Source organism: Periplaneta americana, chromosome 2, assembly GCF_040183065.1.
Source record: "Periplaneta americana isolate PAMFEO1 chromosome 2, P.americana_PAMFEO1_priV1, whole genome shotgun sequence".
Classification (NCBI taxonomy): domain Eukaryota; kingdom Metazoa; phylum Arthropoda; class Insecta; order Blattodea; family Blattidae; genus Periplaneta; species Periplaneta americana.
This window is the reverse complement of record NC_091118.1, coordinates 201979080-202006600: the sequence shown is the minus strand read 5'-3', so window position 1 is coordinate 202006600 and position 27521 is coordinate 201979080. Positions and strand designations below refer to the sequence as shown.

General features: G+C 35.2%; 1 protein-coding gene across 1 annotated transcript in view; it reads right to left on the bottom strand.

The window, feature by feature from the left end:
- LOC138695049 (uncharacterized) overlaps positions 1 to 27195 on the bottom strand; it is a 466263-nt gene extending 439068 nt beyond the window's left edge. Inside the window, exon 1 of the mRNA XM_069819389.1 lies at positions 27113 to 27195. The gene's annotated coding sequence lies outside the window, so the exon portion shown is untranslated. The remainder of the gene's footprint in view (positions 1 to 27112) is intronic.
- Between the last annotated feature and the right edge of the window lie 326 nt (positions 27196 to 27521).

The following is a 27521-nucleotide window of genomic DNA, read 5'->3' as shown; positions in this document are numbered from 1 at the left end:
GTAACGAATTCCAACTATGCCGAGGACGGGTGAAGAACGTGCTTATGCTGTGGTATCGTTTCTGGTAAGTGGTAATTCCGTTGTCGCAGCTCAGACGTTTCCCGGACGCTTAATTTCTTCACGTGGCAACGTCCCCTGGCCAGCACGATCACCAGATCTTGCACCCTGCGATTTTTTTTCTATGGGGGCATCTTAAGGCTGAGGTGTTCAAACATCGGCCGAGGACTTTGCCAGACCTCAGAAATGCAATACAGGAATAAATTGGTCTTATTCCTCAAGAAATGCTAGTTAGAGTGATTCAGAATTTCCTATTCAACAATGCATTGATAGTGAATGACACCACTTGAGATACACGTTATTCAAAAAATGAAAAATTCCCACTGTTATGATACTATTCTTATTAATAAAGTTTCCTTATTTTGATCCATCTGTTTTTTATTTAAACTTTAAATTAGGATGGATGTTTTGCCGCACCCTTTATTATATTATTTATTCAGTATGGAAACGATTAATTTTATAACCATAAGAAATAATTTATTTGTTATACATTCACAGCAGAAAAGTTTAATGTTACAAGAACGCGCAAAGAGGAAAGATAAATCTTCTCTCGAATCCACTTTCTCTCAATTTGTAGCAAAATATGCATATTTAAATTTATATTATTTCGAATCCTGAAGTCGTGTTGAGTCATAACATAACTTTCCAGTGCATCGTTGCTAATTTCTCTTCATAAGTTTGCGATGCTGCCAACTGTGCTTTTGTGAACCTGACGCACGGTTTCTCAGAATAGTGACCAAGCTTTGTGCCAATTTACGTGGAGTTCATTACACTCCGTGCATTTTTATTTGCATGTGTGCTCATTACCTCCCATCCACAGCTCAGCTGGCGTATTCCCGCCAAAGGGGACCACATATTGATTCCTGGCAAGTTCTAAGACACTTGCAGTAAACAAAACAGCTACAGGGCAAGTTTTGTTTGCTATTCGTTATTTCCGTCTTCTTGTTTTCACTTTCGTTCCATTGTTATCCCGTCAAGGCAAATTTTAATCAAACACTTCAAAACTAAACTATATTAGCTGTCAATTTCAAGTGTTATATTTCATCAACTCACTGATGTTTGGACATCTGCGATTACTACACCCTTTAGTAAGACAATCTTTTACAAGGGATGATTAGTAAAGAATCTCGTTACGTTACAGTTACAGTAACATGTTCATAATTTTTAATTTATCGTCGAAAATACAGCTTTCTAATGATAGATATGTATAAAATGATATTTTTCCTTGAGGATGAGGAATAAAGATTTACCATGGTTGACGTGAACATACGAGTGCTCTCTTATAGTTTACAACGTAAACCTTTTCATAGTGGATGCGTAACAAATCATTGCTTTCATTATTTCTTATTATTGTAAAATTAAACGTTTTCATGGTGGATAAGTAACAAATTAATGATTTTTTGTGGCTGTGAAATTAAACGTTTTGATGATGAATGAATAACAAATTAATGTTATTTTATTATTGTAAAATTAAACGTTTTCATGGTGGATAAGTAACAAATTAATGATTTTTTGTGGCTGTGAAATTAAACGTTTTGATGATGAATGAATAACAAATGAATGTTTTTTTATTATTGTAAAATTAAACGTTTCCGTGGTGGATGAGTAACAAATTAACGATTTTTTTTGGCTGTGAAATTAAACGTTTTGATGACGAATGAATAACAAATTAATGTATTTTTTATTATTGTAAAATTAAACGTTTCCATGGTGGATGAGTAACAAATTAAAGATTTTTTGTGGCTGTGAAATTAAACGTTTTCATGTTGAATGAATAACAAATGAATGTTTTCTTATTGTTGTAAAATTAAACGTTTTCATGTTGAATGAATAACAAATGAATGTTTTCTTATTGTTGTAAAATTAAACGTTTTCCTGTTGAATGAATAACAAATGAATGTTTTCTTATTGTTGTAAAATTAAACGTTTCCGTGGTGGATGAGAAACAAATGAACGATTTTTTGTGGCTGTGAAATTAAACGTTTTCATGTTGAATGAATAACAAAGTAATGTTTTCTTATAGTTGTAAAACTAAATGTTTCCATGTTGGATGAAAAACAAATGAACGATTTCTTGTGGCTGTAAAATTAAACGTTTTCATGTTGAATGAATAACAAATAAATGCTTTCTCATAGTTGTAAAATTAAACGTTTCCATGGTGGATGAGTAACAAATGAATGTTTTTTGTGGCTGTGAAATTAAACGTTTTCATGCTGAATTTATAACAAATGAATGCTTTCTCATAGTTGTAAAATTAAACGTTTTCATGTTGAATGAATAACAAATGAATGTTTTATTGTTGTAAAATTATATGTTTCAATGTTGGATGAGTAACAAATGAACGATATCTTGTGGCTGTGAAATTAAACGTTTTCATGTTGAATGAATAACAAATGAACGATTACTTGTGGCTGTGAAATTAATGTTTTGTTATAGTTGTAGAACTAAACGTTTCCATGGAGAATGAGTAACAAATGAAAGATTTTTTGTGGCTGTGAAATTAAACGTTTTCATTTTGAATGAATAACAAGTGAATGCTTTTTTATAGTTGTAAAATTAAGCCTTTTCGTGATGGATGAGGAACAAATGAACGATTTTTTGTGGGTATGAAATTAAACGTTTTCATGTTGAATGAATTATTGTTGTGAAATTTAACGTTTCCATGGTGGATGAGTAACAAATGATTGATTTCTTGTGGCTGTGAAATTAAACTTTTCCATGGTGAATAAGTAACAAATGATTGCTTTCTTATTCCAGTGAAATTAAACGTTTGAATGTTGGATGAACAACAATTCCCTGTTTTCGTTTGGTGTATGAATAACAAATGAATACTTCCTTATGTTGTAGTATTAAATATTTCCATACTGTTTGAGTAACAAATGAATGCTGTTTTAGTATTGTTAAATTAAATGTTTCCATGGTGAACGAGTAACAAATGAATGCTCTCTTACAACTGAAAAATAAAACGTTTCAATGAGGGATGTGGAAGAAGTAATAATGCTTTCTTTTGGTTGGCATAATAAATGTTACCATGGTGAATGTGTGACAAATTAATATGAAATTAACCGTTTCCTTGGTGGACTTTATAATACTTTCTTATACTTTAGGCTTAGACAGTATGCATAGCAACAGTTCAACAAATCAAGTTTTCTAATGGTTGAGGTATGCAAACGTTACAAGACGTCACTATGTTCGGATATTGTATTTCAATGCAGCAAGTCGCACCACCTTTTCCATTTCTCGTCCGCTGCCCATGTCGTAGTGTCTGGGTGATGAGGTATTGATTGTCGATGTTGCTTCTATTTATCGATTCTTGCACGAAGGGACCATTCACTGTGGAAACGGATCGTTTGTCAGGCTCTCAGACAGACGCCAACTCGTGCCAAGTCGCCTTTAATGTTTACTTCCCGCTCTGCACTCTGCAACGTTCGGAAGTTTGCAGTTACTCAGTCTATATAGACGTTGAATTTAATTTTAGTGGCCATTATGATAGAGTGGCAGCTACTGCATAGCGTCATAAGGCAATAAACTACCTCATCATTACCATGATTGCTAGCCATGCGTCTCCGGTGTTCATTCTAGAGTTAGGGCTTGCCATTCGGAAATCCGGGTTCGATAACAGGCGTTTACTGAAGTGATATCTCTAGGGACCGTATTTTTTGGTAATAGTGATACGTAAATATTAATTTTTGGTCATACAGAATTTTTCTTTTATGGTGACAATGGTTAGGCCTATTAGAGGTGAAAAATTCGCTCCTGCGCCGGGGAACGAACTCGGGTCCTTGGTTCTACGTACCAAGCGCTCTAACCACTGATATACGCCGAAGTTCATCCACAGCACCGGATCGAATCCCTTTCCTGCAGTGTTTTTCCCTTTGTGGCCTTACTCCATGTTCGACATATGTTACTTACTTACTTACTGACTTTTAAGGAACCCAGAGGTTCATTGCCGCCCTCACATAAGCCCGCCATCGGTCCCTATCCTGTGCAAGATTAATCCAGTCTCTATCATCATATCACACCTCCCTCAAATCCATTTTAATATTATCTTCCCATCTACGTCTCGGCCTCTCCTAAGGTCTTTTTCCACTCCGGCCTCCCAACTAACACTCTATATGCCCATACGTGCTACATGTCCTGCCCATCTCAAACGTCTGGATTTAATGTTCCTAATTATGTCAGGTGAAGAATACAATGCGTGCAGTTCTGCGTTGTGTAACTTTCTCCATTCTCCTGTAACTTCATCCCATTTAGCACCAAATATTTTCCTAAGCACCTTATTCTCAAAGACCCTTAATCTCTGTTCCTCTCTCAAAGTGAGAGTCCAAGTTTCACAATTATACAGAACAACCGGTAATATAACTGTTTGATAAATTCTAATTTTCAGATCTTTTGACAGCAAACTAGTTGACAAACGTTTCTCGACCGAATAATCGACATATATGTTATATTAAGTCAACTGCCATTAGCCTATACAAGAAGCGCACTCGATTGAATGACTTGGTGGCCGGGAATCCACAGTATATGCACTGTTGGGCAAAGAATCTACGTAAATATTAATCTCGCTTTAATGAATGAATCTCGCTTCGCTCGTGGATTTATCGGGAAATCTCAAACCACTCATTACTGTTGTTATTAAGAATCAAATGCAGAGAATCTGAAGATAAAGAAATAAAAGGGACAAGAATAAAGGAATATAATGTTCAATTCTCAAAAGAGTGGCTTCTCTCAGTTCGGGCCTCCTGATTTGTATTCTCGGCTCTTCCCACGTCTGAGTCCATTACACACGGTCACCATGACAACGGTGTTCACTTTCTTTTGTTCGCGCAAGGCACCATACTGACGTGATTTTGAATCCGGGAGTAAATCTGAAATTTTATGCGCCCCGTCCATGAATACGGCAGTAGTGGGCGGTGGTCGTTGCTTGGTTACAAGAACGAGTGTAATTTGTTTCGGACTTCAAAAGAATAATTCTCTGCTTCCATTACTTGACACAAACAATACGTCCACGATCGTGTAATGACATGCGTTTGGCTAAAAGCAAACAAGGGCATATCTAGCACACAAAAAATGTTCCCAGACTCTTAGACAGTGGTTCGTGACCATATGTGTACATAAAGTATGTATATATGTATGTGTATCTATGTATGCATGTATGTTGCGTGTATGTGTGTATGTATGTATGTTGCGTGTATGTGTGAATGCATGTATGTATGTTGCGTGTATGTGTATGTATGTATGTATGTTGCGTGTATGTGTGTATGTAACTTATGTATGTTGCGTGTATGTGTGTATGTATGTATATGTATGTTGCGTGTATGTGTATGTACTGTATGTATGTATGTTGGGTGTATGTGTGTATGTAACTTATGTATGTTGCGTGTATGTATGTATGTATGCATGTATGTATGTATGTATATGTATGTTGCGTGTATGTGTGTATGTATGTTGCGTGTATGTGTATGTACTGTATGTATGTTGCGTGTATGTGTGTATGTAACTTATGTATGTTGCGTGTATGTGTGTATGTATGTATGTACGTACGTAAAATATTATGTTTTATTTAACGACACTCGCAACTGCCGAGGTTATATCAGCGTCGCCGGAGTTCTTTTACATGCCAGTAAATCTACTGACATGAGCCTGTCGAATATAAGCACACTTAAATGCCATCGACCTGGTCTGGGATCGAACCCACAATCTCAGGCATAGAAGAGTGTATGTATGTATGTATGTACGACTTTATGTACAATATATTATGTAGTATGTATTTTTTTAAATTTTGTTGGGTTATTTTACGACGCTGTATCAACATCTATGTTATTTAGCATCTGAATGAAATGAAGGTGATAATGCCGATGAAATGAGTCCGGTGTCCAGCACCGAAAATTACCCAGAATTTGCTCGTATTGGGTTGAGGGAAAACCCCGGAAAAAACCGCAACCAGGTAACTTGCCCCGACCGGGATTCGAAACCGGGCCACCTGGTTTCGCAGCCAGACGCGCTGACCGTTTTTTTTTGGGTTATTTTACGACGCTGTATCAACATCTAGGTTATTTAGCTTCTGAATGATATGAAGGTGATAATGCCGGTGAAATGAGTCCGGGGTCCAATACCGAAAGTTACCCAGCATTTGCTCGTATTGGGTTGAGGGAAAACCCCGGAAAAAACCTCAACCAGATAACTTGCCCCGACCGGGATTCGAACCCGGGCCACCTGGTTTCACAGCCAGACGCGCTGACCGTAACTCCACAGATGTGGACTGTAGTATGTATAAATGCATATTGTATATATACGTACGTGTGAATTTTTATGTACGAATATGTAATGTATAGACCTTATGGATACAAAGAATGTAACCGAACACTTCCAATAAATTTTAAGGTATTGTTTAAGGGAAAAGATGCACTTTTCGCTGATATAGTTTACTATATTTCAGCATTTTTTCCCTTAGAACCTGTAGATCGTTTGGAAATAAAAACTGGCATACTTAAAACACACTATCTGTATCGCATCACTTAGTAATTTTAATGTTTTTGAAAACTCATTTTATAACTGGTGCTGATGTACAGTATTAGAAAAAAAGTTTTGTAGCACAGATAGGGTAAACTAGGGTCTGTTGGACACTCTGTACTTTACTTACTTACAGACTGGAGAAATTGATTTTGAGTTTCTGTTATAAAAATTTTTTTGAAATCTTAAACCTTTTGTAGGAATACGAAGGCTGATATTGTTTATGATAGACTCACAATCAATATCACCCTTGATCACTTAGAAAAAAAAATGATAATCAAGATTTTGCTTTCTAGAGTAAAAGCTACAACAGTTAATATATTTACAGGTAATATCATAGTTAAAGTCAGTGGAATTGGGTATATATCGAAAAGCACATAAGGAAATAAATTTTCTTTGAATATTTTCCAATTTAACCGAATCTGTTGAAGTAATGGAATTCCAGGCTACAGATGCATATTCAAGTTTAGATCGAACCAAAGTAAAGTACAGAATTAATAGTGACTCTGGAGTAGAAAAAGAATAAGTTATAGATCTGATTAAACCAAGCATTCTTATTGAATGATTATAAATGTATTGAACATGATCGTGAAAGTATAATTTAGAATCGAGTAATACACCAAGATCTTTAATAGAATTTTTCCTAATAATACAGACGTTATTAAGAGAATAATTAAATTTTATGGAAGCAGTTTTTCGAGAGTACGAAATGACAAAAGTTTTTGTTTCATTAATTTTCATTCCATTATCGTCAGACCAAAGTTCAATAGAGTTCATATCATTTTGAGAAGTTTGGCAATCGGCAGGACTATTTATTGAGCGAAAGATTTTGAGATCGTCAGCAAATAATAATAATAATAATAATAATACTGCGGGCTAAAGCAGGGAGATGCACTATCACCTTTACTTTTTAACTTCGGTCTAGAATATGCCATTAGGAAAGTTCAGGATAATAGACAGGGTTTGGAGTTGAACAGGTTACATCAGCTTCTTGTCTATGCGGATGACGTGAATATGTTAGGAGAAAATCCACAAACCATTAGGGAAAACGCGGAAATTCTAGTTGAAGCAAGTAAAGCGATAGGGTTGGAAGTAAATCCCGAAAAGACTAAGTATATGATTATGTCTCGTGACCAGAATATTGTACGAAATGGAACTATAAAAATTGGAGATTTATCTTTTGAAGAGGTGGAAAAATTCAAATATCTTGGAGCAACAGTAACAAATATAAATGACACTCGGGAGGAAATTAAACGCAGAATAAATATGGGAAATGCGTGTTATTATTCGGTTGAGAAGCTTTTGTCATCTAGTCTTCTGTCAAAAAATCTGAAAGTTAGAATTTATAAAACAATTATATTACCGGTTGTGAAACTTGGACTCTCACTTTGAGAGAGGAACAGAGGTTAAGGGTGTTTGAGAATAAGGTGCTTAGGAAAATATTTGGGGCTAAGAGGGATGAAGTTACAGGAGAATGGAGAAAGTTACACAACGCAGAGCTGCACGCATTGTATTCTTCACCTGACATAATTAGGAACATAAAATCCAGACGTTTGAGATGGGCAGGACATGTAGCACGTATGGGCGAATCCAGAAATGCATATAGAGTGTTAGTTGAGAGGCCGGAGAGAAAAAGACCTTTAGGGAGGCCGAGACGTAGGTGGGAAGATAATATTAAAATGGATTTGAGGGAGGTGGGATATGATGGTAGAGACTGGATTAATCTTGCTCAGGATAGGGACCAATGGCGGGCTTATGTGAGGGCGGCAATGAACCTCCGGGTTCCTTAAATGCCAGTAAGTAAGTAAGTAAGTAAGTAAGTAAGTATAATAATAATAATAATAATAATAATAATAATAATAATAGTAATATTAGCCAAGTCTCCTTATATTTTAGAGAGCTTCGATACTGAAGGATTGCCTGTATTGTAGTCACCTTTTTCCACGACCTCAAAAAATCTGTCCGGAGTTGAACCCCGGCCCTAGTTGCCCGAACCCACACACAATGGTGTTTTGTAACGGCAGTGAATGGGAAACATTCAATTGTGCGAATGAAACGATTATCCAATTAGAGCTGCTTGCTATAACATAAAATGTAATGGACGCTGCATTGTTGTCATCTTTTTAATGGCCATACTGCGGTTGCCTTGACTACCGGATTATCATTACAAATATCTTCTCTTTAAACTGGTGTGATGCAGTTTCCGCTCATCTTACTGCTCGATAAATATCGATTCCCGCGTTACGTTGTCAAGCCGTGGTGGGCGTTGAAGACCGCAACACACACTGCGGAAATACGCACAGGCGTGGGAGGAAGTAGTGTGGGGGGGTTAAGGGGGTTGCAGACGCCCACGGGGACATGTGGAAGAAAGTTCACAGCTTTAATTAAACCCTTGCGTTTTATGTCTGGAATGTGTAATAACTTTTATGCAGGAACCCATTACAAACTCCGAGGAGCTAGGTTCAATTACCGACATGGGAGGAGAGATTTAGTAGTAGTAATATAATATGGTGATAGTGATAAAAGTAAAATAATTTATAGTTATAAATTAACAATTTTAGATAGTAGATAATCCGTAGAAAATCGCAGTTAATTTTAGTTTGATTCTCAAAATGGAAATGAAGATTGGAGAGGATGGTCTTTTTTAAAACTTTTTTCCTATTTGGTGTAAAATATTAATTTTTTGTATGTAGAGAGCTCATAGCTGTAGCAACTCAACAAAATATAAATATTTTGAAAAAAAAATATTTGGGGACCCAGATTTAAAAAAAAAATATACCCAATGTAGGATTTTACTAAAAACGATATGTCTAAACCATTTTTAAAGATAGATTCAAACAATTTTTTACAATGTACTTGCAAAAGCATGCTCTGCAATCTGTTTGTAACAGAATTTTGATATTAGTCCCTACGTTTGTAAAATAAACAATTAAAATTTAATAACACTTTTTTTATTTCCTTTTCGCAAACAAACGGGCATATTTTAAAAATGAAATCTATTAACAAAATTCTGTTACAGAGAAACGTTTCCTAATAGTCTAAAGAATGTGTGTTCTAAATTTCATGCATGTATCTTTAATAGTTCATAAATTATATCCATTTTTATCTGGCAATGTGGCAAAAAAAAAGAAGTTACCGGAAATACCGATAAAGGGGTCGTGTGACTTAAAAATCCATAGCGCAGATAGTTTAAAAATTGCGTTTCAACATCCGATAAGGGCACAAATACCCATAAAATGTTATGCAATGCATTCCATACATATTAAAGAGTATTTTAAAGACTTTTTTCTTTTTTGAAAATTTAATTTACCGGAAACAACAATGAAAAGGGACGTGTGATTTAAAAATTCATAGCGCAGGAAGTTTAAAAATGGCGTCTCAACATCCGATAAGGGCACAAATACCCACAAAATGATATGCCATGCATTCCACACATATCACAGAGTATTCTAAGGATTTTTTTTTTAATTTACTCATTTTTCACCAAAAAATATCGAACTCTCCCTTTAATAGAAATAATAATCATGAACAATAATACTGCGAGAAAAATTATGACCATAGAGAGGATACTTGAGGCGTGTAGTTGCAAAATCACATACATCACTTTTTTTTCGAAATGAGTTAATGTTACATTTCATATCTTCATATGATTCTACAACTGCCATAGCACTGTTATGCTCCAAAGCCAGATATATCACATGGATTTGTATGATGAAAGAATAGTATTGGTTGCAAATCCTTGGTTCCCTACAAACGATTTTCCTTCATAGTGAAATATTATGTTTAGTGATGTATCTGATTTTGCAACTAAACGCCTAACTTATCCACTGCAAATCAAACGAACCTGTGTGTTAAATTTCTGACACAAAGAGAAAGATGCAATAATAATGATGATAATAATAGTAATAATAATAATAATAATAATAATAATAATAATAATAATAATAATATTGCGAGAAAAATTAAGTCCTTAGAGAGAATATTTCTTTGAGCGCAAACCCAGCCAGTTTGTGTTAAATTCCTGACAAAATTTTCTTTTTATATTTTTTTAGTTGGTTATTTAACGACGCTGTATCAACTACGAGGTTATTTAGCGTCGATGAGATTGGTGATAGCGAGATGGTATTTGGCGAGATGATGCCGAGAATTCGCCATAGATTATCTGGCATTCACCTTACGGTTGGAGAAACCTCGGAAAAAACCTCAACTAGGTAATCAGCCCAAGCGGGGATCGAACCCGCGCCCGAGCGCAACTTCAGACCGTCAGGCAAGCAGCTTAACCGACTGAGCCACACCGGTGGCTCCTTACACAAAGAGGGAAATATAATAATAATAATAATAATAATAATAATAATAATAATAATAAATATGGCGATAAAATTTAAGTCCTTAGAATATTATCCGAATACAAACCGAGCAAGTTTGTGTTAAATTACTGACAGAATGAGGAAGATATAGTAAAAATAATAATAATAATGATAATAATAATAATAGTAATAATAATAATAATAACAATAATAATAAATATGGCGATAAAATTTAGATCCTGAGAATATTATCCGAAAACAAACCCAGCGGGTTTGTGTTAAATTACTGATAGAATGAGGGAGATATAATAGTAGTAGTAATAATAATAATAATAACAGTAATAATGATAATAATAAGGGGAAATTAAATCCTTAGAGATAATACTTATCCGGGTACAAACCCAGGCGGTTTGTCTTAAATTCATGAGAGAAAAGTGAAGATATAATAATAATAATAATAATAATAATAATAATAATAATAATAATGATAATAATAATAGTAGTAGGTGTAGTAGTAGTAGTAGTAGTAGTAGTAGTAGTAGTAGTAGTAGTAAATTTGTGGCATGAAGTTAAGTTTACGAGTTACATTTCTAATTGGAAGTAAAGATAGGCTATATCTGCCTTTCATAGTGGCACCAGGTGTGCGTTCCTCAGTCTTAAGACGTAGCCTTTCGCCGTGTTGACCACAGGATCACTTCTTATGAATGTTTAATTTTGGTTCAATAATTTAGTACTGGATCCATTCTCTGGAGAGAGAAAGAAGGCATTGAAAGTCCAGCCGTAACTATGAAATAACGGGACGGAGGTAGAACGCAGTTGTTGCTATGGCAATAATTTTCCTTGAAGCTGCTGAAATCAGGAAAGAGCACATGACAAAAGACGATAGCTGATCTAAAATTAAGACGAGAGCCGATCAAATATATGACTCAGGGACGGTCTAAGTTTATGGCGGTAGCTTCAGGGAACCCACTCGCGTACCCTTGAACTGAATTCCGCTACTACAGGGAAGGGGAGCGTGAAGTATTTATGTGTGCAGCTGCAATTACCCTGCTAGAGGAGAGAAGGCGCAGCTTAGAGACCCACAGTGGCTATTAATGTAAGAGAAAGTAATTAATAGTAGGCCTAAACATAGATTCTGGAGCTATGAATACTGAGTCTGAGCTCATATCAATGCCTGTGTCTTGTACAGAAAATCTGCGTCGTGTTGACCCCATGTCAGGCAGTCCTGCCATGTATTTGTCATACGAGGCTAAAATTATACCAAAACTAGTGGCTTGTGCAGCAAATGCTGCGAACTAAGTTCATTAATCGTTCAAATAAACATTTTGCAGATTTATTTTCAATGAAGAATACCAGACATTCTGAAAGTTATTTGCTTCCATAATAATGAAAGATACTCTCTCTCGAGCCAATACTGAAGAGAACCAAGCATATAAATATCTACACCACACCGCTATTAAATATATGAAAAAGACCCAACCCCACTTGATTAATAACTATAAAAATATTTTATTTTTAATAATATTATTATCTTACGTAAGTTTTATAGCTTTCAGTAACATATACTATATATACTATATAGCCGCCACTCAGTAAAATATAGAAATCAAAATCTAATTTAAGTTATTCTCTCCATCTACTTATATAACCCCAAAACATTTCACTTTCATATCATGAATATAGCATTAATATGTATAATTAATGAAAAATAGTCACATCATGGCATTAACTACAATAATATTTCATTTCTAATAGTAATAATTTCATCAAACCATCTCAAGTTTTGTAGTTTTTAATATCCAATACACAGCTGTACCCAGAAAATTACATACCACAGAATCGAACCTGTAAATTATTTTAGTAAGTTAAGTTTTTAATAACCAATTAATTTGAGCTCTAAATACGTAAGCATTCTTGCAGAGCATGGCCTTCGTGTAATATTGTTTACTGTAGTGTGTGTTTTGTTTTATTCTGAAATGCAATTAGCTAGTTCTCAAAACTGACGACAGATGGGTTTTGGAAAATACGAAAATTATGTTGAAAAATTGACGTTTCACTGAAAACTACTATTTTTCTGAAAAACTTTGAGTTCCAAGCTTCAAAATGAGGGGTCATTTATTAAAATCCGTTCAGCCGTTTTCCCGTAATTTCCATTACCAGTTCAAATTATATATATAGATGTTAAAGCTAAGAATTTTTGTAACATTTAAAGGCTGCAGAAAAGGTAGAAAAGGAAGCTAGGAAGGAAGGCAGGGAAATGAAGAATCAGAAAGAAAAAGTTTACAAGTGCATAGCTTTACTATTCAGCATTTCTTTACGTAGAATTACGTGTAGTTGCGATCACCTGTCGAAAGTGCTTAGTTTATTCTTTTTCTAGTCCACTTCTTCGCCTTGTGGTCTTTTTGTTCTCCTGGTTTTCCTCTCGTTTTCCTTCTATTCCACTAGTTCTCCTCGTATTCCCTTGTTCGCCTAATGGTCCTTTTATTCTCCTTCTCTTCTCCTTGTTCTCCATGTGTTCTCCTTTTCCTTATGGTCCCCTTGTTCTTTTTATCTTCCTCTCGTTCTCCTACTGTTCCTATCGATATCCTTGTCTTTCTCTTATTTTCCTTGTATTACTCTTATTATCCTTGTTTTTCTTATCTTTCTCTTATTTTCCTTGTACTCCCCATGTTCACCTTATGGCCCTTTTATTCTCTATATATTTCCTTTCTTTTCCTTGTGTTCCCTTATTCTCGTCTTTCTCTTGTTTTCCATGTAATCCCCTTGTTTTCCTTATCTTTTCCTTGTTCTCCTATTATACCCAGTATTCGCATCGTTGTCCTTGTCTCCCCTTATTTTCGTTGTATTGTCCTTGTTTTCCTTGTATTCACCTTAGTTTCCTTGTCTTCATCTTGTTTTCCTTGTATTCATCTTGTTTTCCTAGTATTCCACTTCTTCGCCTTGTTGTCCATTTATCCTCTATATATTCCCTTTGTTCCCCTTATGTTCCTTTGTTATCCTTGGCTTTCTCTCGTTTTCCTTGTAATCCCCCTGTTCTCCTTGTATTCCTCTTGTTCTCTTTGTAGTCCCCTTGTTCTTCTTGTATTCCCCTTGTTCACCTTGTGGTCTTATTATTATTATTTACTTGCTTATAAATGGCTTTTAGGGAACCCGGAGGTTTGTTGCCGCCCTCACATAAGCCCGCCATCGGTCCCTATCCTAAGCAAGATTAATCCAGTTTCTATCATCATATCCCACCTCCCTCAAATCCATTTAATATTATCCTCCCATGTACGTCTCTGCCTCCCCAAAGGTCTTTTTCCCTCCGGTCTCCCAACTAACATTCTATATGCATTTCTGGATTCGCCCATACGTGCTACATGCCCTGTCCATCTCAAACGTCTGGATTTAATGTTCCTAATTATGTTAGGTGAAGAATACAATGCGTGCAGTTCTGTGTTGTGTAACTTTCTCCATTCTCCTGTAACTTCATCCCTCTTAGCCCCAAATATTTTGCTAAGCACCTTATTCTCAAACACCTTTAATCTCTGTTCCTCTCTCAAAGTGAGAGTCCAAGTTTTACAACCATAAAAACAACCGGTAATATAACTGTTTTATAAATTCTGACTTTCAGATTTTTGGACAGCAGACTAGATGATAAAAGCTTCTCAACCGAATAATAACAGGCATTTCCCATATTTATTCTGCGTTTAATATCCTCCCGAGTGTCATTTATATTTGTTACTGTTGGTCCAAGATATTATTATTATTATTATTATTATTATTATTATTATTATTATTATTATTATGACTATACAGAATAAATATGGGAAATGCGTGTTATTATTCGGTTGAGAAGCTTTTATCATCCAGTCTGCTGTCAAAAAATCTGAAAGTTAGAATTTATAAAACAGTTATATTACCGGTTGTTCTTAATGGTTCTGAGACTCGGACTCTCACTTTGAGAGAGGAACATAGGTTAAGGGTGTTTGACAATAAGGTGCTTAGGAAAATATTTGGGGCTAGGAGGGATGAAGTTACAGGAGAATGGAGAAAGTTACACAACACAGAACTGCACGCATTGTATTCTTCACCTGACATAATTAGGAACATTAAATCCAGACGTTTGAGATGGACAGGGCATGTAGCACGTATGGGCAAATACAGAAATGCATATAGAGTGTTAGTTGGGAGGCCGGAGGGGAAAAGACCTTTAGGGAGGCCTAGACGTAGATGGGAAGATAATGTTAAAATGGATTTGAGGGAGGTGGGATGTGATGGTAGAGACTGGATTAATCTTGCTCAGGATAGGGACCAATGGCGGGCTTATGTGAGGGCGGCAATGAACCTCCGGGTTCCTTAAAAGCCAGTAAGTAAGTAGGTATTATTATTATTACTACTACTACTTCATTATCTGTTAATGAAATTTTCGTATTAAAATTTTCTGCTAGGTACATTTTGAAACTTGAGTGGAGAATAAGTTCCTTCTTGTAGCAAGCCCTTCCATGAGCGAATCTGTTTTGGCACGCACAAATAAGTAAGCCGCTGAGAGCGTAAAATGTGATTACGAACGCGCCCCAGTACTCACACGTCAGTGCGCGGCGCTAATCCGAAAGGACGTCGATCTCTTCACGGAGAAAGCTTCGAGTATGAAAGCATGTCGGAAGGCCGAACAGGCATCCTTCAGAGCCCCTCGCACTTCGCAACTGTTTGCGATCCACCTATTTTTAAACAGGTTAGGCGTAGCTCAGTCAGTCTGGTTACCGAAGCTGACAGGAGTTCGATTCTAGGGAGATCCTATGAGTTGCAAACCGCCGAAAAGGAAGGCTTTTTTCTCTGCTACTGTGATTCTAGCATAGGGTTACCGGACATCCGTGTTGTCCTTGGAGGTTCCCTAGTTTTTCATGCGTTCGAGCACGTCCCGGGGGGATTTTACTAGACCGACGGATTATTTTTTTCCATCTATTAGTCCCCATTTATTAGAGGCCACGAAATGGGACTGTCTTCGCACGCAGGCCGCTCGGTTGGATCCATTGTACTACCTTGGATGGAATGGTGTGCATGCCCAATACCCCTCGCGTTACAGATTCCCCTATGCGCCGCCTCCGAACTGCCCAACAGCCTACATGATCCCCTTACTTTTCCACGTAGGCCTCATCACGGTCTCTCAACCCCGGTTCCACGAGATACCATGAGCCCAGGGGAAATACCACGCACATTTTTATACCACATCATATAGGGGAGACTCGGCTAATTCCGCAATATTAAGAAGTAAATCTATCATAGTTTTATCAAAATGTTTATTGAAAAATATTATCAAGGTATGTAGACGTGGACGAAACCTTTCATTACCAAATGAGATAAAGAGACCTATTAAAATGCAAATACATTTAGTTGTACATACATTACAGTGGAACGGAAGACTATCTCCTAGGGGTTTGGATGACTCAGAGAATGAAGTACGGAAGACCGTCACCAGGGAATTATGTTAGGATATAGATGTCTGGAGAGGAACATGTGATATGGCGCTGGAAGAACCAGCTAATAAACCAGATGCACACAACTAACATGCAGCTCATTGCACACGCGTGTACAATAAGCCTACTTGGATTATTGTAGTAGGTAAAGGATGGTCACGTCGAGGTCTGTAATGTCATAGGTCACGAGAGAATGTGAAGAAAAGAAAGAATGGGAAAGGAATGAGGAATAAGTACAGGGAAAGGAGAGTATAAAATGGAAGAGTAAGTGGAAGGATGTGAACGAGAAGAAACAAAAGTAAACGAGGTTATAGTAAAAGAGAAGAGAACGAAAAGGATGAAGAAGAAGAAGAAGAAGAAAAAGAGAATGTAGGAAAGAGAAAGGAGCAAGGAAAATAAAAATAAATGAAGATACGGAGAAACTGGGATGGAAGAACAGGAAAGAAATCAACATGAGATGAAGATGAAAGGATGAGAAGAGAAAGAAAGAACAAAAAGAAGAGGAAGAAGAGGTAAAACAAGAATAAAGAAAGAGGTACAAAGAAATAACAAGAAGAGAGGTGAAAGGCTAGAGAAGATAAATAGGAGGATAGAAATACAAATAAGAACAAAGACAAGATAGAAATTTGTTAAATGTTATGTTTTATTCAACGACGCTCGCAACTGCAGAGGTTATATCAGCGTCGCCGGTGTGCCGGAATTTTTTTGTCCCGCAGGAGTTCTTTTACATGCCAGTAAATCTACTGACATGACCCTGTCGCATTTAAACACATTTAAATGCCATCCACCTCGGCCGGGATCGAACCCGCAATCTCGAGCATAGAAGACCAGTGCTATACCGACTACGCTAGCGAGGGCGACTCACGAGAGAATGTGCAGAAAAGAAAGAGTGGGGAAGGAAGAAGTACAGGGAAAGAAAGGAGTAGAAAATGGAAGAGTAAGTGGAAGGATGTGAATAGAAGAAACAAAAGTAAAAGAGGGAATAACAAAAGATAAGAGAACGGAAAGGATGAAGAAGAACAAGAAGGAGAAGAAGAAAGAGAGAAAGAAGAGAATGTAGGAAAGAGAAAGGAAGAAGGAAAATAAAAATAAATGAAGAGACGGAGAAACAGAGGGAAGAACAGGAAGGAAATCAACAAGATTTGAAGAAGAAATAGGAAAGGATGAGAAGAAAAAGAAAAAATAAAGGAAAGAGAAAGAAGAAGGGTAAGACAATAATAAAGAAAGGGGTACAAGGAAATAACAAGAAGAGAGATGAAAGGCTAGAGAAGAGAAGTAAGAGGATAGAAATACAAATAAGAACAAAGAAAAGATAGAAAGGCCACCGGCGTGGCTCAGTCGGTTAAGGCGCTTGTCTGCCGGTCTCAAATTGCGCTCAGGCGCGGGTTCGATCCCAGCTTGGGCTGAGTTGGGGTTTTTTCCGAGGTTTTCCCAACCGTAAGGTGAATGACAGGTAATCTATGGCGAATCCTCGGCCTCATCTCGCTATCACCAATTTCATCGACGCTAAATAACCTCATAGTTGATACAACGTCGTTAAATAACCAACTTAAAAAAATAAAAAAAATAGAAAGAAATACAAATTGGTATAAAGGAATAGAATGGGCTGGAAGAAACCTACGATAGAGAAGAAGGGAAGGAAAAACAATAAAGAAAATGTAGGAGAGAATAAGGAATGGAAAAGAAGAGCTCGGGATAGGAGAGTAAATTTAATAATAAAGACAAGGAAAGACAACAGGATATGTTGAGGAGTAAGAGAAAGGAAAAGATGAGAAATAATGAGAATAGAAAAGAAAGGGATAATAACAGAGCAAGGAAAGAATCAGCATCAGATTAGAAAGAACAAGTTACTGCGATTTACTACTGTGACGTCATGATTATATTTTCTGAATGATGGAATTAAATAAAATGTCACAGGATTATTTGTCGGTGTTCAGATCAATTGAAATATCAAATTAATAAACACTCATTCTGGTGCAGGCTTCCTGTGTGACAGGGAGCTTGTCATGTTATGGAGGTACCCGGTTCGAAACAATGGGGATCATCAGACGTGCTGACAGCGATAATTGCCTGACAAGCGTCACTGCTGATGCTAAACTTCCCTCCTCGCTATTCACGTGTCATTCATTCCGCCCGCCTGTGGGCAGAACTGCGTCCTTAAAAGTGAAAGAATCAATCAAGTTACTGCATATTGTAGCAGTTAGGCCTTCTAAATTGCTATTGTGCGTGTACAGTTTGTGAAGAATAGGGGAAATGTAATGTTTGTAACGCCAAAGATCAGTTCCGTAAAAGAGATGACAACAACAGTACTAGCCGAATATAATGACATTATTGTAAACGCAAATTATATTTGTTCAAAGAGGTGAAGTAATAGTACTAATGACATATTTATTTATTTATTTATTTATTTATTTATTTAATCTGACAGGATTAAGGCCATAAAGCCTTCTCTTTCATCCTATCATATAGCACATATAAATACAAAAAATAAATATAAACACTAATGAAAATAATACAAATTAAGTTAAAGCCCTGTAGAGGGTCAACAGAGTCAAAAGAACACTATAGAGCTCTCATCGAGCTAATACAAGAAAAAAGAAAGAAAACAGAGATAGCAATGATGATAGTGATAACTGATAACTGATAATGATAATAATAATAATAATAATAATAATAATAATAATAATAATAAATGCATTACATATTAATTGTCAATTTTAGAACAGCATAGTTACAATATTTACTATATTACATGGGTTAAGTCGAAGTTGCCAAACCTGACAGGTGTTCAACAAGCAATTCCATGAACTAGAATGTGATTTTTTAATTTAAATTTGAATTTGAATAATCAATTTCATGAATATTATATCTAATATGTCATTTTCATAAGAAATTTTCATGGTTCGTTATGTAGCTATATGAGATTTATTGCCTGATATGTCTAGCACATAACCCTGTTTGCATTAGCTGTTATAGTTCTGGATTGAAGAATTAAAAAAAAATCATATCTCGAAAACTAGGCCCTTTCCTTATGTAAAAATTTATAGGAAGGTTTCTTATTTCAAATGAAACGTATGGGGGAAAAATCGTTGTGAAAATCCATTATCACTTGGTGAACCTTCCTTGTCAGTAATTCTTTGCTGTCTTGCAATTAGTAGCATCACTGATGAATGAAATGTTTTCATTACAGGTTATATAACAACAAACGTTTCTTTTCACCCATAACAACACTGCAGGTGAATTTATAATGTCACCATCCAAAACTTATTTCCAGGATTGCAGATAATAGCTACGAACAGTATAGTAAATTCATTTAGACTTCCTTCCGTCACCGATGCATTAGTTTCTCTTTGAGTGGAATCTGATAGGGACGGAACACTGCATAAAAAACGTTCTGTATTTTAATAGCACAACTTTCTATGTAAGGTGGGTACTCCTGTTATGGCCATGTTCCTGATATGGCCACCCCCCTATTCTGAGTTAGTTAACCAAAAAATCCGCTAAATTGCAGCAGCATTCAGTGAAAGGGCATCCTGGTATGTCACTTGATCGTTTTCCATCCAGTCAGGTTGAGCAATATGGCGTCAGTTGCCTGTTTTGCGGTTTTCATGTGACCTCTTCTTATTTTTCTCTGTTAAGTCTTCTTTGTTTTATGCATGTGTTTCAAAAACTTGTTTCATGAAAACCATCGTACTCCATTCAGTTTTTAATGTTCTGTTGATTGGTGTTGTCATTGATGGCGTATCTTTTACGAGTTCATAATCAAACGATTTTCGTGAAAGCTTACCTGCTCCTGATATGGCCATATCAAATGCACCATGGCCATATCAAGTTCATTTCACTTTTATTTTTTCACCTGACAAATTTACATGCCTTATAACTGGGATTACGCAAAAATGTTGTATTTGAAGAAAAACAACTTAATTTTTTATGGAAAAACCTGTTTTGACTACACTTTTGAATTATAAAAAAGATTATTAAGTGCCATTTTTATTAATTTCACACCAAAATTATTTAATTTTAGCACAACTGCGCTATCAAACTGAAAACAATCACGATTTGTAGAACATGGAACAAGGGTGACCATATCATGTGCACATGTTCCTGATATGGCCACTAGGTAGACTTTTGGAATTTGGGACTTTTTGGACAATTAAAGCTATTTTTATGGGGAAAGGAAATTGTTTTAAGAAAGTCCATTAGACTGAGAACGAGTAAGAAAAAAGTGGTTTACATTTTTTTTTAAATGGCGGCTAGAAAAATTCTCAAACCTTAGCATGGCCACATCAGGGACACCTACCTTAGTATAATAGTTTGTAACTACTTTCCATCGTGATGACAAATAAACAAATGTAACTGGTATTATTTTATAACCGTTACATTGGTGAGCTTGGAACAGGCAAAAGATTGCAGTTCGTATAAGCAAATGATGATACTGTAATTAATATTCAAACGTAGTGCTGTCGTATATGCAAAGAGAAAGTTTCTAACGGCACTAAATAGTTTCGAAGATAAATAGAAGGTCAGGATCTACAAACACGTGATGAATTTTTTAAAATGGACGAGCGTCAATGCAAAGAAACAGTACGTTCGGTTGTTTTGTACGAATTAGCAATGAAACTGTATATTTCATCACGCGTTGCCTAGCAACGAGCTGAATAGAGATTCAACTGTCAACTGTCTTAGATTTCCGCAGTGTAGCATAAACGTTGTATGTAAACCACGAATGTGGGTCTCACTCTCGCCTAAGGATGAGTGTTTGTTAGTTCTATGATGTTCTGTATTGTTTTCGATGGAGGCTAACTCCACAACATGGGAGATTCTGACCAAGTGTGCGTTCAGTTACGGGTTGAAAGATTCCAAGTAATAGAAGTGTGATATATTCGATGCATATTAATTATCAACTGCTTTAATATGAAGTACTAGAGAAGATAGTACATTTATTTACTCAAATTGGGAGTGGACTTTCGAAACTTGTAACCAATCATCTCATTACATGTTTCACGTATTTTAAATTGTTCAACATGTTAAGGGGAGGCAGAGGTGAAATTTTCGAACAAAACTGAAGAAAAAATGAAAATTTGGTTTTTTCCATTTTTATTATCTTTATTTTCATATTCAGTTGTTAGTTTTTGATTTTGTGCCCTTAAAAGTATGAAATTAAAACCAAGATAACTGTATTACTATATTATTCCCATAATAAACTAATACTTATCATTATTTATATACCTTCTCTGAACATATAAATAAAAAGAAATATTGAAAATTTCTTACAGTATGGTGCATGGAGCATTTTATATCAAACGATATAAAGTTTTATAAAATTATTAATATTTACAGAACTATTGTACTTGGAAAGTTGAAACTTGGTTTGTCCTTTACTAATAACATACTTAGTATCCATGATCAATTTCAAAGAAATCGGATATATTTTGTGGATTTTGAAATATTCACCTCTGCCTCCCCATAACTTCCATTGACAAAATACGATCTCGCTGTTGATATAGCATCGTTAAATAACGGATTAAGATGAGAGATACACCTTTTCAATTGTAAATTTAAGTGTAATTTAACATTTTATGAATGAATCATTCTTTTTTTTCAAATGTTATCGAACAGAAATCAAGTAGACCTACTTTATAAATCCATTGTTTTTTTATGTTAACATCTTGACCTTGTAAACAACTGTTCAAAGTGTTTAAATGTTAGAAAAAATGTAAAATATCAGCAAGGAAGTCCAGTCTAAGAAGCTAAGAAGATTTTTGTAAAATAGATTTGCATATTGCCAACTCTCTTCTTGCAGATACCGGTACATTTAGGAGTTGGATGATTTCTAATGATTTGGGGTAAAATTATCGTTGGTTTCGATTTTATACGGATTTGTATTTTTCGAGGAGGGTTAAGTACCGGTACGGTAATGGGAGATCGCAAACAAATGCCTCTCTCAAAAGTGGTTTGCGTCTTAAAAGGTTTGTAAAAGTAAATAAAAACCTGTTTAAAATAATTCAATAATAAATGTCGAAGAGCGAAAAGAATGTTGACAATATGCAGTATATCCTGTTTATGAAAATGAATGAAACCTAGATACTGTACTGATCTAATCTCCTTGTAAAATGACACCTGAAAGTTGTCATTGTGAATGTACAGGGTGGGCAAAATAAAACTGACCCGGAAAATCTGTAATATTTACATTTATATATATTTATAGTTATAAGACTGTCTAACACTGGCGTTTGTTAATAAACATCACAGAAGATGCATCAAAATCACGGTTTCCTGCATTGTCAGGGTCATTTCCGCTTCAGTCTTATACATATAAATACATATATTTCATATATATTTTCTACGGGCCAGTTTTATTTTGACCACCCTGTACAATTGAAGAATGTATTGTTATCCCAAAATTCGCTCAGTCCATTTGGCAATTTTTATGATTTATACACATAATATATGATAATATTTGAGACCTCTATCATATGTTTTTAGGCTCGTTTTCTTCTAAAACAACCCCAATCCCTGTCCAAAAGTTTGTGTTATTGTGCATTGTGTACTTGAAGCTCAGTTCGTAGACCTGTGGATGAAAAAAACTAGCCCAGTCCTTTCACAAAAATGGACTTAAGGAAGTCTGTAGACCGAATTTTGGCAAAAAAAAAAGAAGAAGAAATTTTGGTTTTTACAGTTTTTTGGTAGTTTAATATGTGTAAAATGGTAATATGATTTTATTTATTCTTTTAGTTCTATCTTCAGGAGAAATAAAAATATAATTTTTAGTAATTCGTAATGCAAAAGAACTATTTTTTTCTACATCTGTATCTTTCATAACTCCTGAGAAAAATGCGCCCAAAATTGAGAAATTTAACATTGTAAGATATGGAAACTTTGACACCTTTTTTCCGCACTTTCTTATTTTTGTGACTTTACATTTACTATGATCGTAATAAATGTAAAGTAATAACGCCAAATTTCGTACTGACACAGTTTTTGACTGGGCATGGAAAATTCGGGGAATACTTAAATAGATTCTATATTAAAGACGATGCAACTTGCATTTGTGGGGAGGAATCTCAAGATGTCAAACATGTATTATATGATTGTCCAGTCTTTTGCCGTGAAAGATACGAGCTTGAGTTGTAAGTCTTCAATTTCACATATTAAAATATTGTACTATTGGTTTTAATTTTTATTTTAATTATGCATTTGATTTCTAATTTTGAGCCATTTCTTGTAATACCTGATTACTGCCAATTGTTGTTACTAAATAATGTATTTAATTCTTAAATTTTAAGCCATCTCTTAGTATAGCTATTTATTGCTTCTAAAATAATATGTTCAATAGCTATTTTATATATATATATGTACATAAAAATATTTCTTCCTATAACCATTAGATATAAATATAGAGACATGCATTGAGGCTTTATGAAACGATCCATTCTTTCATTAAGGTGCATTCTTGTACAAAATTCATGTGAATTGTAACCTTGACAACAATTTTGTATTATAATTTTATTATTGTTTGTTACTTATAAAATATATTTTGATGCCAACTACAACCCTAATATACCTCAGGGTGAAATAGGGGTTATTAAATTGGATAATAAAAAAAAAAGAAATGTTATCAAATACTTCTTTTTGCCAACCTCTGAGTGGAATTTTAAATTTATTTTGTCGGTTGTGTACATAAAGGTATGTTACATATGCCCTCTTTTTTTTACACCTATATCTTTCATAACTTCTGAGAAAAATGCGCCCAAAATTGAGGAATTTAACATTGTAAGATATGGAAACGTTGACACCTTTTTTTTTTTGCACTTTCTTATTTTTGTGATATTGGTGTGCCTTTTCTCAGAACGTATTGTACCCAGGAGGCTGAAATTAATATACAATATCAATGTGATGGCATTTTAGACTATAGGCTAAAAAAAATTAAGATTATTTCCATCTTCAGCAAAAAAAAAAAAAAAAAAAATTGTAGTGATTCTTAATGGATAAAATTTTATCAATGATTATTTTTTGCCAACCACTGAATGGAATTTTAAATTTATTTAGCCGGTTGCATACATAATGACATGTTACATCTGCTCTATTTTTTTCTACATCTGTATCTTTCATAATTCCTGAGAAAAATGCGCCCAAAATTGAGAAATTTAACATTGTAAGATATGGAAACGTTGACACCTTTTTTTTGCACTTTCTTATTTTTGTGATATTGGTGTGCCTTTTCTCAGAACGTATTGTACCCAGGAGGCTGAAATTAATATACAGTATCAATGTGATGGCATTTTACATTGTAGTCTAAAAACATTAAGATTATTTCCATCGTCAGCAGAAATAACAAATTATTTATTTATTTAACTAGCTAGCTAGCTAGTGCGTACAAATTAAAATTATAAAACAAAAATGTTCCTAGCCACTACCGTAAAAGCCAGGCTCGTGTACGGTGTGGTCTTAGTCAATAATATAACACAAAATTTACAAGGAAAGTTTACTAAATACAATAACTAATTTAATTCAGAGCAATAAATAACACACAAGAGCAAAAAAAAAAAAAAGGAGAGAAAAACACATCTATATATATAATTTGAACTGGTAATGGAAATTATGGGAAAACGGCTGAACGGATTTTAATAATTGGCCCCTCATTTTGAAGCTTGGAACCCAAAGTTTTTCGGAAAAGTAGTAGTTTTCAGTGAAATGTCAATTTTCCCACATAATTTTCATATTTTCCAAAATCCATCTGTTGTCAGTTTTGAGAACTAATTTTATCGAATCACGGCCGGCTTGATTGAATTTCAGAACAAAACACACACTACAATAAACAATAGGCTATTACACGAAGGCCATGACCTGCAGGATTGCCGACATATTTAGAGCTCAATTCAATTTGTTATTAAAAACTGATTCTGCAGTGTATAATAATTTTGAGTACAGCTATGTATTGGATATTCAAATCTACGAAACTTGAGGTGGTTTGATGACATTATCATCATTAGAAATTAAATATTATTATAGTTAATATCATGATGCATCTATTTTTCATTAATTGTACATAATACTGATGCTATATTGATGAAACGAAAGTGAAAAGTTTTGAGGTTATGTAAGTAAATGTAGAGATTATCTTAATTTAGATTTTCATTTTTATAATTTACTGAGTGGCTGCTATATATAACTACAAAACTTAAGTAAGATAATAATATTGTTATTAAAAAGCAAATATTTTTATACTTATTAGCCCAGTGGGGTTGGGTCTTTTTCATATACTTAATGCCGGTGTAGTGTAGATATTGATATGTGTCGTTGTCTTCAGTATTGGCTCGACAGAGCGCAAAAATTACAGTTCCTAAGGAAAGATCAAAAGGTATTACTTATTGATAAAATAAGAGGCCTAGAAAATTTTGTAGTCTCCAGATCATTTCAGCAAGATCTCTTAGTAGGATAAAATGATTTTACGTTCTACATTTCAAGTTCTACATGCAGCAGCTATACGAAAATTCTACTGTTCGAAAGCTTAGCAAACCTGACATTTTTTTAACTTCTGCCTACAATCCACAATGACCTGAAATAGCTACTGCTATCGTCCTGACATTGATACTTGCGTTTTCGCGTTGAAACTCAAAAACGGAAGTTGGATAGGTTCAAGAGAAGTATTTGGCCTAAAAAAATCCATTCAGAGGGAGTATGTTTCATTATTATGGAAGCAAATAACTATTAAAAAGACGAGTATTCTTCATTGAAAATAAATCTGAAAAAATTTTATTTGAACGTCTAATGAATTTAGTTTGCAGCATTTGCTGCACAAGCCACTAGTTTAATATAAATTGACAATCCGACAGAAGCCAGTGATATTCAATAAAAACATGAATATAGTCGACAGAAATAAAAAGTAAAGAAATACACAAAAATAGTAATTCTTAATGCATAAAATTTTATCAATTATTTTTTTTGCCAACCGCTGAATATAATTTTAAATTTACTTTTAGTAGGTTATTTTACGACGCTTTATCAACATCTTAGGCTATTTAGCGTCTGAATGAGATGAAGGTGATAATGCTGGTGAAGTGAGTCCAAGGTCCAACACCGAAAGTTACCCAGCATTTGCTCATATTTGGTTGAGGGAAAACCCCGGAAAAAACCTTAACCAGGTAACTTGCCCCGACCGGGAATCGAATCCGGGCCACCTGGTTTCGCGGATAGACGCGCTAACCGTTACTCCACATGTGTGAACTTTTAAATTTATTTAGCCGGTTGTATACATAAACGTATGTTACATATACCCTATTTTTTTCTACATCTGTATTTTTTATAACTTCTGAGAAAAATGCGCCCAAAATTGAGGAATTTAACATTGTAAGATAGAGAAGTACAGATTCCCATGTTTTCGGATCACACTTTTCAATTGTATTTTATGTATATCATTCCCGAAAGCACATATTAGTAATCATATATACTGAACATCAACAAAACCCGTCTAATAAATAATTTATAAGGAATCGTTGTAAGCATTGTCTTGCTGCACGTAGAACCCTCCTTTTTTTTAATTAATTAAAGCCAAAAACTTGTATTTCCATTAAAATCTCGAAATGTAATTTTTAAAATCGCTAAAATTTCTTTTGATACACCGTGCAATTAGACGTGATGGGGTGTTAACCCCCCTGGAATGTGCGCTACTGCAGCATGTGTTGAATGTCATTACTCCAGACATGCGCGAGTGATCACTTATGAATAATTCCTAAAGAAAATGTTTTGTACACAGCAAAGGAGGCGTGGGTACCTTACCTTGTGTGCGCCTGGCGTTATTCCACACACACGATCACACACACTAGCACTCAAACAAAACAAAACAGAATCACCTTGCGCGACACACGAGGGGGTGTAGCACTACTGAAATGGTTCGCAGCAACGGACCCCGACGACGACGTCGTTCAATTTTCTGCGGCACCAATGCGCAGACGCCATGTTTGTGACGTCAGAGGAGGGTGGGACGGCCAGACTGCATGGCGCCCAGGCGCCACCTCGGAGGTAGAGTCAGGTGAACTGTAAGGTAAGACTGAGACCGGAAGTGTGAAGGAGGTGCTCTTTGTTACGGGAAGCGAGTGTACAGGTGCATCTGTGATGCGAAGAAAATCGAGCAAAGGCGGCGAGTTGTTCCATTGCCTACCTCAAGTGCAAGTCTGTGGGGCTGTAC